The sequence below is a fragment of the Peromyscus eremicus genome, chromosome 10 (genome assembly GCF_949786415.1).
Source record: "Peromyscus eremicus chromosome 10, PerEre_H2_v1, whole genome shotgun sequence".
NCBI lineage: Eukaryota > Metazoa > Chordata > Mammalia > Rodentia > Cricetidae > Peromyscus > Peromyscus eremicus.
Window position 1 is genome coordinate 61,848,808 of NC_081426.1, and position 14,975 is coordinate 61,863,782.

At 36.9% G+C, this 14,975-nt stretch overlaps 1 pseudogene; it reads left to right on the plus strand.

Moving 5' to 3' along the window:
- Positions 1-12,318, plus strand: part of LOC131920410 (ribosomal biogenesis protein LAS1L-like) — a 60,021-nt pseudogene extending 47,703 nt beyond the window's left edge.
- The last annotated feature ends 2,657 nt before the right edge of the window (positions 12,319-14,975 follow it).

Consider the following 14,975-nt stretch of genomic DNA (forward strand, 5'->3'; position numbering starts at 1 on the left):
ATTTTAAAAATTATATTTAAAAAGTTATTTTTAATTTTTGATAAATTTTATATGTATATACTATATATATTATTCTGTTTAATCTCATTCTGTCATCTCCAAATACTCCCTACTTGTTGCTTTCCTAGAGTTACGACTTTTGGTTATGTTGTATGACTTATTTATTTTAACCAGGGTCATCTGTGTAACTGTTGGACTAGTCATTAGAGCCTGGTGGGGTCACAGTGTACACACGACTGAAAGCACTGTCCCCTTTTTCTCTGAATCTATCACTAGGAAGTAGTTCAGCAGTGAGGAGTAAGGTCTCCTAAGCCCTTCTTCCATCCTGTTGATGGGCCTGTCTTCTACGGACCCAATGCAGTCACCCATAGTTATTGAATTTGTGGTTGTGATGACTGTGTCACTCAAATGATGACATTTCATAGACCTTCTGCTCTTACAATCTTTCTATTCTTTTTTTCTGAGAATTGGAAGGATGGTATAAATATCTTGTTTAGGGTTGACCTCACAACTCTCACTTATTCTCAGTATCTTATGAAACTGTAATGTAAGTCTCTGCCTTCATGTATTAGTTGTATGTAGATATAAACACATATATGTAAAGGTGGTTCAACAGTATGTCAATTTAGATGAACAACAGAATTAAGTTCCATTCTTGGGGCTATAACAGCTCTCCCCTATGCATGGGCTTTCTAATCAGTTTACAGTAGCAAGTGTAGTTTCTTTCTTGTGGAAAGAGGCTTAAATCTACTTAGATGTGGTTAGTACAGTGATCAGTGAAAGATTATACAAAGGTTTCCTTATATGTATTTGCATAACCCAACATTATATGAGATAATGCATTCTCCAGATTTTGCAAAAGTACCACGTGTATGCTCCCATACTTATTAAATGTCTTGGTCCTTAATAACTCTACCTTAATCTTCACTTGCTACTTTGTAAATTGTGACCAGCCAGAGATGATAAAATATGGTCTTTTAGGTTTTTTTTCCCTAGGCATATGCACAGATCACAGTCTTCTAGACACCTAGGCATATGGTTTGCCAAGAATCCTTTATTCTCATTTTCCTTGCATTTTTGAAACACAAAAATTGCATTTTATTAGTCTGTTGTTTATTTATTCCCACAGATACTGTTGCCTAACAGCTGTGATACAGTCACCACTGTTTGTTTTTGAAAATGCCCTGGAGATAGTGCTTACACCGTGGAGTGATGCTGGTTCATATAAAACAGAGACAACTTGATCAGTTAACATTCCAGAACTTAGTGGGTAATCAGTAAAAAGAGAGGGCATGAATATGGTGCAGAGGGACATGATGAGAGGAATCCAGGGAAAGTGGGAGAGAGGAAGTGAGGGCAGATATTAACATATATTATTTACATGTATGAAATTACCAAAGAATAAATAAACATTATTCCAAATACCTCTTACCCCTCAAAAAAAAAAAACAAATAGATAAATTCTTAGATGGAGCCTTTTTATCGAGATGCTAAGAGGCTCAAAAAGTCTTTTTGTAAATTATGCATTGGAAGCTCTAGTTCTTTTTCTTATAGCTGCTATATGGATTTCTTAAATTTACTGTAATTGTTAAAATTCAGTTTTAAAGGACAGTATAAAACTATGATAGAGGGGAAAATTGGGAAAATTTTAATTTCACAATTAGATATCTTTGTAAAGAGATTCAGCTCTTTTACTTCAAGAATTGCTACTTAGAATATTGCAAGCGTTTGGCTAATTTCTAGACTTCTTTTTTTTTTTTTTTTGGTTTTTCGAGACAGGGTTTCTCTGTGTAGCTTTGTGCCTTTCCTGGAACTCACTTGGTAGCCCAGGCTGGCCTCAAACTCACAGAGATCCGCCTGGCTCTGCCTCCCGAGTGCTGGGATTAAAGGCGTGCGCCACCACGGCCCGGCTAATTTCTAGACTTCTTATGGCACCACTCTTGATATATTTTTTTTTTACACATGTTCATTTTGATTTGGGGTGCAGTAGAGTTCCTTTGTTGTTACACAGAAATCATGTGATAGTATCTTAGATAGAATTCTTTTCTTCTTCTTTTTGTCTCAGTGTATTCTATACAAAAATTAAGGTAGATTCTAAAAGTGTAAATCAAATTATACTACCTCACTGATTAGAACTTTAATTGTGTATCATAATATTTGGAACAAATTTCATGCTCATGGGTATAGCTGGCAAAACAGTTTGGTTCAAGAGTATTTACATAAGTGGGAGGCACAGGCAACAATTAGGTATGAAGCATCACTGTGAAATTGGTACCTACATCAAACATATTGCTTTTATTGGGGGAAGGTTTAATGTTGTTTGATTTAATTGTGACAGTTTTAGTGATAGGTCTTCTGACTTTTCTATTGTTTTAGTCCTTCTCTGGCCTTTTATATGCTGCTTTCCTTTTGGAAGCTACAACCTTCTGTTTTTGAGTCCCCAGAGCATCAGAACCCATTTTCAGTCACATCTGAATTTTAATCTATTGTTATAGTCAAGGGGCTTGATATCCTAAATCCTTTCAAGGAAGAAACTGTTGCCCAGATGTGAAGAATTCAATAATCAAAAAATTCAGTGTTGAGTTCCTTTATGGTCAGACTTGGCTGCAGGGAATAAATGTCGCTGAGGTGGTATGTTATTTTGGTAGTCCTGATCTAGCTGTGGATTAAGCAGACGTACAAGGTGAGTGTAAGAAAGTATGACAGGCAATTTTCCCCAGAGCTCTTTGTTGTATTGGTTAAGGCTTTGTGGATTTGCATGATCGATTGTGCTTTATTTTCTTTTGAGTCATTGTTTTTCTATTCATTCCCTTCACAATAGTTGGTCCCTAATAAACACTTTAAATTTCTGCATTATAGTTATATCTCAGAAAGAGAGTCAGTTTCCAAGAAACTTAACCTTTTACCATTGGGATTAGTGGTATTCTGAGAATATAACAGCTAAAATGAGGTCAATCTTAAAATTACCCAGTGATGCATTGAGAAGGTTTTCCAAAAGGTTTTTCAGAAGTTTGAAAAGCATGAATAACAGCTGTAGAGGTAACAAGTTTCTATGACTAAATCTAAATTTTATTGATGTACACTAAAGTTAAGAGGAAAAATATTAGGCAAAAGATATTTAACTCAAATGACTCTCGGTTATACACAGAGGCTCTTATCCCTTCTGGGAAGACAGGAAAGTCGTGTAGGAGCAAGGGCTGCCTTTCAAAGATGACTAAAAATCCTGTTGAAAGCAACTCTATTACATCCAGATTAGGATATTAATAAAGAAAACTGAGACCCTGACATAAAGAATGGAAAATATCTATGTGAATTTTTCTAAGTATTTTTCTCTGAATATAGTAAGAGTGTAGATGTATTTCTATTAGGAACTTGATTGGATTGTTTTGAAACATTAAGTACAGGACAATCCATATCACCCACCCCCAAAGTCTGTACTAAGCATCTTTCTGGTAATTCCTTTCAGGCTTGTACAAAGTAACACCCACTAGCATATGCTTAGAATAATGTGTGGTAAGGGAATAAAATAAGTACACATTAAAGTAATCACAAAACACAGGGAGCGGAGACTGGCAGACAGAGTGGAGATGGAGAACCGGGTTCTGAATGTGAGTGATCATGGTATTTTTTCAAAACATTGGATAAGAAGCATGTATTGATTTGGGACTTTGCTTTCAAGGTATAAAACTTAACTGTGGAAGGTCCCAAGCATCGTGGAAACTAAAAGCAATACTAAGATTGCTCTGGCAAGTGCAGGGAAGTTAATAAAACATTCTGCTCAGTCAAGTTGGAATGTCAGATCTTAGATGCCTGACTGTGAGGGAAGATACAGAAAAATGCTCAGGAAAGTGGCCATACTGGCATGGCTGTATTATGTATAGCCTCCAAATTCCTCAGATGTTGTGGTCCATAAGAAAGTTCAGTGATGTAAAGTATCAATATCTCCCAACATGTTTGGTTGTATAACTGTGCTCCTTCTGCTAACGGTAATAATAGGACTCTCAACATGTGCAGGGTTGATGACTGTGCTTCACTACTAGAAGCTGAGGAATCTCATTGTTGTAGACAATGGAATGGAAGATCAAGGGGGTTTATCTATAAACTAGGATTGTTATTTGAACATGGAATCTTAAAAGTAAAAACATGGATATCTGACAATACTGAAGAAGTATGCAACTAAAGGACTAAATAAGAATGGTTAGATAAGGACAAAAATAAGAATGGTTAGATAGGAGGCCAAGGGCAGTAACCTAATAAGAAGCCTACATTTTTAAGCAAGGATTCCACAGTCTCAAGAAACTAAATATCATGATTTAAGCCTTATAAATCCTATTAAATCATAAATAATGGAATTCCAAGAATAGTTCATTATGAAACAAAAGCATTGAATCCAAAGTTGAGCACAAGTATGTTTGGAGGAAAAATGAAGTTTGCTGTAATGGGTAGTCACAGTTCCTATGGTAATCACTAGAAAATGCACAAGCACCTCCCTATTTAGCTTATTTTACTGGTGTATCCCTAGAAGAAGAAAGAAGGAATTGGTTCACACAGGTGTCAGATTGATTTTAGGACAGCAGCCATACTATTACTTAACTGCAGGATTATTTGGAACAAGGTCTGAGATAAAAGTGTAGGTGGTGGTACAGGAGGGAATGGATAGTGAGGACTGTGTGCTGCATCAGTGAATATCTGCAGATGAAGGGACACTAAACAATCAAGTAGACAGAAATGACCTAGCCAAGTATTACCAGTCAAGGCTTCTTCTTAAACACCGAAATACTGGGAGGAAATATTTTCATGAATAATGAAGTAACAATTGTAGGAAGTGGAAGCCATGGTTTTTTCCTGATAAAAGAGTGCTGTAGCTGTTGCAGCCTCAGCCCATTTTATGTCTACTAGCAACAATAGTTTGCTAGCAATAGTGACTCATTCTGAATCTCTAATAGAAACTGTTCACAGAAAATACCAGCCTGCCGTTGAATGAAAGTTGACTTCATGGATGTCTCCATCCTGGAACATCTAGCACTTTGTTCATACAAACCCATGTTCTGGTTATTAATTTGTCTTTTTATGTACAGAATTTTAAACAGCACACAATCCAAAGTCCTAGAGAATATTTCATTTACTGATATAAGATTGCAACTAATATTTTATCAGATTAAGTAATTTACTCTGCAGTATAGGAGGTAGGAGAAGGGGACCATTGCTTACAAGACCCTCTGGTATGTCTCATACCTCATCACTTAGGAATTGCATTGCAACTGAGAGATTATTGGAACAGCTAATTGAAAATAAAGTTGATGTGCTAAGTTGCCAATTTTTCAGGAAAATGAGCTATTATCCTCTAAGATGCACTGTGCACTTTTAAACAAACTGATGCCTATCTACTTACTTTATTTTTTAAGTAAGAATGTGCATTTTATTTCTTACTAGAACTTAAAACAATCAAACAAAAAACCAAGGACTGCCAAGATGGCTTGGTGGTTAAAAGCCATGAAAGACTGATGAAGGGAGTTTGGTAGCTGGAATCCATGTGTAAAGAGAAAACCAACTCCACAGAGCTGTACTTTGGTCTTCATACATGTGCTGTGGCACACACATGTGCATGTATACACACATGTATTATGCACATACAAACAATAATGATGAAATTAAAATAAGAATGTTACAGAATGAATTGTTTTCAAAGTGAAAATAAAGTTTATGTCTGCAAATGGCATATGAATATTTTTAGAAGATAAAAGGCAAAAAAACATGAGAAAAATTGATTAGATTCTAATCACACTATCAGAAAAAGAAACACATGAAACCTAGAGAATCAAACTTGAGTGCATGTGGCCAGAGGATTCCCATTGCCCCTTCAGGTCATTTGTCTTATCATGGCTTTAAGAGAAGACAGGAAGGCAGTAGGCAACTTACAGCCCAAGCTTGGTGATAGGACTTGAGTAATGGGAAAAGAATAATCTTTAATATAATCTATGAAGACTGAATATCAAACCAATTATACCCAAATGCACAAGCTTAAACTACATACATGCTTGATTTATTAACTAAGCTGCAGCTCTCGAACCCACCCACTTCTGATTCAGAGCTGTTATTCTCTCATTGTCTTCTTAATGCTGCTGTGATTTCTATCATGCCCCTACCAATTCCAGACAATTAAAGGTCAGTCCTAACTCTTCATTTTCATACAATGTGGTAGACCAGTCTGAACTATATAACCCATCACTAGAGACTTCAGAGATAGCAGGAGTACAATCCACACAGGAGACTATCCTGTTACAATAGGTGACCCCGCATGGGCAGGTTGAGCCTACTGGTGTAGAAACATCTTTCCTGGTGATTTCCAGAATCTATAAGAAAGTGTTTGACCAAGTCCTATCACCAAGCTTGAGCTGTAAGTTATCTACTTATTTTAAATAAAGAGGTAACATGTTTTCTATGGGAGGAATGTAAGAGTCCTCAATCCAAAGAATAGAAAGAAAAATTGTGTCTCATGACATCATTTTCAACGGCTGAGTCAAGGAATTTGTATTTCATCTTTTGACCTTTCTAGGTTCTTCACATGTTGAAGAATCAATTTGTTGAGAAAACATTTTCATAATAAAGTACCACTTTTTGACTTTAGACACCTAAGTGGTATGCTCTTCTCTGGAGAAAATCACCTCTTTTCTCCCAGGTTTCCTTAGATGCCAATAGTTCTTTGTGTAGGGTTGAGACCTCATGAGATTTTTCCTGGTCACTTTGAAATGTCCATTTTTGTCATCTTTGTTCATGCAGTTATGTTGGTGAGATGGGAAACCATGCCTCATACTGGAAATCTACCTAACTACTCCACTCTAGTGAAGTCATGGTTATTGGAGGAGAATCTGAAACCACTAATTTATTAAACCAGAAAATCTATGACAGCAGTTTAGAAACACGTGATGTGTAGTTTTCACCCCTCATCAAGGAAACTTCTCTTTACAACATACAGAGACTACTACAGAAAACCACAATGAATAGAATGCAGAGTTCTGTAGCCTAGCCACAATGGATACATCTACAAAGCATTCTTAGGGAACATTGTTGAAGAGGGGAGGGGGTGGAAAGATTGTAAAAAGCAGAGGATCATGGAGTTTGTTGTGATATCAAGTCTCCTAGTAATATCAGAAGCTAACCCAGTAATTTATTTTAATCAAATTGTTTATGTACACAGTATCACCCCTAAACCCTAAAATTATGGCTTGGGACTCTAAAAATCCCAGAGAAAGCCACTAGGGTAGATAACTTAACCCTGTTCCTTTCTTAGCTAGTCTTGCAATTCTGCTGTAGAATTGCTGCATCTTATTCATTTTGAAATACCAATGATCCACCACCATGTGCTAGTAGCCTTCATTATTTATTTCTAAAAACTAGAATTTTTTTGAAGCAAAAGAGATCTTGAAAATAAACTGTTTTGACAGTTGAATATTTCCAAGATGTCATTCACCTCTTTCTTGTTTCATGAGACAACTTACATAGCCTTCTTGGCAGCCATTTTGAAAGGCCACATATAAACCACAGGTGAAATATGGAGTAAAAACTACTAAATTTCAGGGAAGCAATTAGTGGCACATGCCTTTGTTCTAATAAAAGTCACTAAAATACTGCTCAGACTTGGCTCAGTTTTGATGGAAGAGATTGATTTCTTGGCAACATTTTCTATCCTTGTGCCCCATGCTGCCAGCCGCTGGGTCAAAAATATACTCAGCATTGCTCCTGTGCTTGGCAGTTATAGTTGTGACCATGTTAATTACCATCTTGTCTTATAACACAATGGGAGCACTACATGGTACTGAGAGTGATTATAGCCTTGCCTTCTGCAGAACAACTTTATTGGAAGCCATGAGTAATTTGTAATTAAAGAAGAAGTTCCAATCATTCATGGCAAATATATCTTTCTTCTACCATAAAATTCTATTTTCTTCTATTTTAATTAGCTACTTTGCAAGTCAGATAAGTCTAGGGATGAGATTCTAAAATTCTTTTGTTGTGTGGCCTGCAACAGTTTGGGATGAGAAAATACATTGTAGTGTGACATTAATACAAAATGTTTAAATATGTGAAACAATGCATGCTAATGCAAAATAATTCATCTTTCCATTTTTCATAAGATATATTTTATTTTTAGTTATGTCTTTATGTTTGCGTTTGTGTGTGGGAATGTGAATGTGTGATCTCAGGTGCCCACAGAATTTAGAAGAGGTTGTCAGGTCCCTTAGAACTGGCATTGTAGATATTAGTGTTTCCCAACTTGGCTGGTAGGAAGTAACTTTGGTCCTCTGCAACAACAGCACACATTCTTAACCACTGAGCCATCTTTCTAGCCCCTGTGTTTTCATATATACAATATATTCTCTTTAGGAGTGAATGAAGCATGAATTGCAACTTGATGAATTAGGATGTAGAAAATGGACAACCATGAAATCATTCTGTAGATCCAAGTGCACTATACCAGCAGAGCAGGAGAACTCTCCCATGTGTCCAGTAGCAATCATTTAAAACTGCTGTAGCACCCCATTGCCCAAAGAGAATATACTTCTTAAATTTATAATACATTCACTCTTCTTTTTAAGTTTTAAATAGATATACAGATTTCAATATGCTCCAATGCAATTGAACTCGTAGAAATGAATTATTTCAATAAAAAATTTAGTTTATCTCGGTTCTTTGGCTGAATGTTGTTAGGGAGACTTATCATTTCATTACAGTGAACTCATCTTCACTAATTCTTTTGTTAGAGCATTTCATAAACTACCTTGTATTTTAGTGCTTGCAAATATTTGGACTTCATCAAGTTTGAGTGTTTATTAATAATATGCATATATGTATTTATATCCATACATATGCACATACATTTTGCCATACATATGGAGGAGTAGAATTCCTCTTCTAATTTGTGCATATATTCAGTTCTACTACTGTGTTCCAAACTATCTCCAGAATGTTTAGCCCAGTTAAAAAAAATCTCATCTGCTTTGCCAAGCAGCTTTCTGTATCCTTGATAGTTTTGTTGGTATCTAAACATCTTGTGATTTCTTTATCTTTCAAGGTATGTCACTTTTCACTTGCATGTCCCTGTTGACTTCCCAGATCGAAATGATTTCATACATTTACAGTCTACTAAGGAAGTCCTTATCATGAATCCCATCCAGTGTCTTAGTTTCTTCTGGATTGATTAACTTTTATTTTTAGAAACATGGCTCCTCATATATTCAGATATGTGCATTATATTTCTCCAGTACATGTTTTAATCTTTCTCTTCTTTTATGATACTTTTAAAAGGATACATGATTGTAAATTTTTGCACCTCAGTTTTCTATTTTTCTTTTACTTTTTAGTATTCCATTTAAAAACGTTTATACTCAAAGGCCATTGAGACATTTTTATAGTATGTCCTAAAATACATAATTTTCCCTTTTACATTTATAACTATATTGAATTGACCAATATTTATATATGATATGAAGCAAAGATATATTTTTACTTTCCCCCAGATTTTATTTGAGTACTTCAGAGATCAATTCATTTTCTTCTTCTATGTGAATAACATTTTAACTATTTGATGTTTCTGGCTTTCAACCTAAATTTTAAGATAATTTATCAAGTTAAACATACAACGATTATAATTTTAAGGATTATGTAAAAGTTGGAGAAGTACTCATCTCTTTTATGAAAAGATATGTAATTTTAAGTATTATGTAGAAGTTTGAGAAGAACTCATCTCTTCTATGATATGAAGGTCTCTCCATAAATAAACACATTACATACCTGTTTTAATTTAGGTTTCCTTTAGTATTTATTGATGATATTACATTATTTCCTATGTTACTTATTACATTTCATAATTTTGATGCTTATTGTAATTATTGTATTCTTTAATACTTTTATTTTCTGATCATTTGTTTTCTTCTATGTCAACCTTGTCATTGACTACTTCTGTAAAGTAATTTGTTAATTTTAAAAATTTGCATGAGGACTACTTTGTATTCCTGTATATGAATATGTGTCATCTTCTAGAGCATCATGGAAGACTGGCTAAAAGTAGAGGTTTTCAAGTTTCTGGGTTCCAGTTCTTGCTCTGTCACATCTTTACTAGATCTTCTTTGACTAGGTGACTTGAACTTGCACTATGTTATTTTACTAATTAGACCGTTATACCATCACCTGTCTTAGAGAATTTTTTGAGCTTTAATTCTATACTTAGCTGGGTGAGCTTCCCAGACGTTATCTAGTTATAGTTTCAAAACCAAGACAATGACTGGGGAGATGACTTGGTTGATAAAGTGCATGCCACATAAGCAAGAAGACTGAATTTTGAGTCCCATCATTCATATAAAAATCCAGGTGTAGTGATGGTCTGTAATCTCCATGCTGGGGATTCTGGCCAACCAACCTCACAAAATCAACTCGAGCTCTAGACTTAATGATAGAACCTGTCTCAATATACAATGTCGAGAGTGATTGAAGAAAACATACCATGTCAATCTCTGACATCTAAAAGTACATGTATGGACAGGCACACCCATATCCACATATCCACATACTCATTAATATCACACACACACACACACACACACACAGACACACACACACACAGACACACACTTGAAAACCAGTAATACATGTGTATATTTATTTAAAATAAAAACTATGATGTTCACGTGAAGGCTATGGAACCACACAACACACAGCATTTTTTGGTTCTTGTGGGAATCCAGCACTAGACCTGGTCTTAGTCTCCAGAGCTTGGACCACGTGTGGCATGGGTGGGATCAATAGTCCTTCAAAGAGAAGCAGCCTGAGCCACCATGTCCTGGCAGTACTGTGGTCTCGTGGCTGAGCAGGGCTGAGTGGAATCAAGTGACGGTTTATCTGTTCTGTGATGATCAGAAATTGCAGCAGTACACACTGAACCATATTACAGTGTGGAGCAAGAGGTTAGTCAATGAATGCCTCTGGCAGTGGCTTCTACTGCTGACCTGATATGATGTAAGCTCATGGAAGTAACTGGTGGCTTAGGAACTGGTGGTCTTTGGCTGCTCTATGGCATCGCATTGGTCAGGTTTGTAAATTTTATCTCAGAGGAAGACCAAATGTGCTAACCTCCCCCTCAAGTACCTGGCTCAGCAGAAGAACATTCCAGACTGGGTTGTTGAATTCGCCACAAATTAACCCACAAGAAATTGCCCCGTATAAATGACTACTGCCGAGGTTGCTACTTTGTCTTGAATTGGCTTCAGAAGACATGCTGGAGCCGTCAACTGGAGGACAACCTGAGAGTTGGAAGAGGACCAGATAGAGACAGAAGAACATCAAGAAGAGGGAGGTGAAATTGTTGTTGATAACGTAATTGGACGAGAAACCAAAGCCTCAGGATGATGACAAAGATGATGAATTGAATATCGAGGATGATGCAAACAATAAAACAATAATGAGTCAGCTCATCTAGAACCAACTCCAAGACATAAGGAGTTGTATGAAAAAGCATGAGAATTGGTGGTTTCATATGAAGAGGAGCAGTTTAAGGTGCTGGAGAAATATAGGCATTTACCTCAGGCTGTTAGGGTGTGGAATAACCTTTCCCCATGTATATCCTGAAAAACTCAAGGGCATTACATGGGAGAACAGGCATGCTGTGCTGGATGCTTTTCTGGAGCACATCTTCCTCATTCCCACTTTGGAGCAATTGCGAGCTTTGCAGGTAGTGTATGAAGAAAACATCGACTTGAGTGACGTCTTGGTGCCAAAGCCATTCTCTCAGTCCTGGCAGCAGCCCCTGCTCAAGGTCCTGCCCTCCCAGACCTTCACACAGGCCCTGCTGGAAAGGATGTTCTCTGAGTGTCTACCTTTGAGAACTGTGGGATCCGGCCTACCTACATCCTTAGATGGAAAGTTGAACTGATCTGGGCCAACACCAAGATTGGATGGAATGCTTGGAGGTTTTCTGCAAGCCAGTGGGAGGCAAGAAAGAGCTAGAGGCTGTTCAGTTGTTCTACTTCCCTTGATTGGCCCCAGGTGGTTGAGTCCTGCTTGGGTTCACCTTGCTGGGCCAGCCCCCAACTCCTTCAGCTAGTCTTCAAAGTCATGGGACAGGTCTTGCCGGATGGGGAGCAGGAGAAGCTGCTCTGTGTCTGTTCCATTTATACTCAGAATGGAGAGAACAGCAGGGCAAAGACAAGCATAGGTCCCTCTTCCACTGGGAAAAGTCCATACACACTGGATACCTTACATCAGGACCTAAAACCATCAGGTGCCAACTGTGAGTCTGGAGAAAATATTCAACAGAAGGAATAAGCTGCCGGGCGGTGGTGGCGCACGCCTTTAATCCCAGCACTCGGGAGGCAGAGCCAGGCGGATCTCTGTGAGTTCGAGGCCAACCTGGACTACCAAGTGAGTTCCAGTAAAGGCGCAAAGCTACACAGAGAAACCCTGTCTCAAAAAACCAAAAAAAAAAAAAAAAAAAAAAAAAAAAAAAAAAAAAAAAAAAAAAAAAAAAAGAGCCTGTTTCCAGATTCAAACTTGGTGACTTCTTCTTGTGGCATTATATGGCCAAGGATCCTAAGACAGTTTTCTAGGGGCTCTCATTTATCCAAGCATTGATACTCTTCATGGAGACTGTGCTTTTATGACTTTCAACTCCCTACTTCAGCTCCCATTCTCCAACTCTCTACTTCCTAATGCTATCAACAACATAACATTTTGGAGGGAAGAAACTTTCATGTACCACAAGAGAACAAGGATAGGCCCAAACATTAAGTAGAGGAAGAGAGTCTAAAAAGAGGAGTCTTTATATTCAATGAAAAGAATTGTGAACACATTGTATTATAATGTGAAGTCTGAATGTCCTGGTGTTCAGAACAAGCTCCGCCAAGCCCAGAAAGAGGATGTCAACAAAATCAGAGAGAAAGAGAGAGAGAGAGAGAGAGAGAGAGAGAGAGAGAGAGAGAGAGAGAGAGAGAGAGAGAGAGATTGTTTTAAAAAATATGTTTACATGAAACTGTAGAATGGTTGAGCCAATCTCTCTTTGATTATTGCCCTAAATAAAAAAAGGAGGATGAAGAAGGAGTGGAGAGGTTATACTATAGTCCTAGAAGTTTTTGTAAGTCATGAAGTTTGAAAACCACTATCTTCTTCAGATTTTTTTTTCTTACTGTGGGATAAATTTAATTTCTTATTAACATGTTGCCTTGTGGATCTGTGACTCATCAAACTGAAGATTTTCAGGAAGCAAGACAGGTTGGTTTTTTTTTGTCAAAAGGAGTCAAATTATATCCCGATTCTGCAGATATGAGTTTGTTGCCCCTCTGCTACTCTCCATTGTAAATTTCTAATCACCCTCAGCCAGGTACAGAGAACACCCAGCACATCTTGTTCCAATCGGTCAATACAAGCATCTTTCTCCCTCTGCTTACCAAGAGCGCACTCGTCACTAGCTCTTACAACCTAATCTGCTGTTGCTGGTAAACACCTTTCAAGAGAGTGGTGCTGTGGACCTTTGGCTATCACATGATGCACGATACTTGAAGACTCCCACTGGGAACAATCTATTTTCTCTGTGGTGGCACTGACCTTGGATTAACACCTGCTTTTGGTCCAAATAATGAGATTCTCGGGTGAAATCACACATTTTTACCTCCTCTGATTCAAGAGATGGCAGGGACTGGGTAGGTTATTACCGGACAAAGCAGGGGGCTTTAATTTCCAGACCGCCCCTGCTCTCCTGATAATAGCCATTCAGTCCTCTTGCTTCTAACTGGATCCCAGAAAGACACCTACAAGTTTTAAGGCTACTAAAATATCTTCAAAGCCTCCCATGAGCTCTTTTTAGAAAGTTTAAAAAAAAGCTTATATATCAAGGTAGGCACATTTAACCTGAATTTAAACAGAATAATATCCTTCATCCATTTAAGCGATCTTTTAAACATAGTTTCTGTGAATTGATGTATTAGTTTCTTTGACTGTCATAACAAATTACTTCTAAATCTGGTACCCTTAAAAGAGAGAAAATTATTTACTTTGTCCAGCAGGCAGGAAGTCAGAAGTCACAACATTGGCAATGTTATATTTTCCCTCTGATAGTATAAGGAAAATTCTCCTCCTAGTTTTTTTTTCTAGTGTTTGGTGGCTCCCAACAGTATTTCATGCTTCTTGATTTAAATTTCATCTGTCATATTTCTGCCTCCATCTTTAGGTACCATGTTCCTCTGGGTAAAGAAAATGTATATCTCTTCATACAGCTTTCTAGCCTAGATGGTTAAATAAAAGTCTGGCATTGAAGATGTGCAGTGAATATCAATAAAGACAAATGCTTGAAAAAATAAGATTTTCAGTTCATTGTATATTTTTGTTCATTATAGTTACAAGCTTTCTTGGAGTATTTTTCTTCTTTTATGGCCTAGCATAGTGAGCTTTTTAGTATTCTTATATTGTCATTTAGTCAGTGGGTTTTTGGTCCATCTTAATCCAGTATTATCTCATTTTACCTTAACTAATTATATGGCTGTAAAGTCTCTTAACCCAAATAAAATCACAGCCCTAGGTTCTGGGTGGATCTGAAATTTTGTAGAACATCTTAAAATCCTGTACTCTTGGCTCCCTTTTCTCAATTTCAGCAAATTAGGCATAGGTCAGAAGTAGGTTAGACAGAGGAGAATGCATATGGAAGAAATAATTGAGAAATGCTGCCTAAAAGTGAATAGAGAGGGAAAGATTGAAAATCCTAAAACACACTTAGGATAATTTGTATCACACAGGAGACCCTATATGTGTATATGTAATCATGTTATAAAAAACATACATAGCTATGGAGATGCTGATTATGATTTTGTCCCATTACTAGCTCCTAGAGATCATTTTATAAACACTAAATTAAGAATGTAGCATGTATTTACATTTGGAATAAAACAAATAGGGCATACTAGTTATCTATCAAGTAAATATATACATTTATT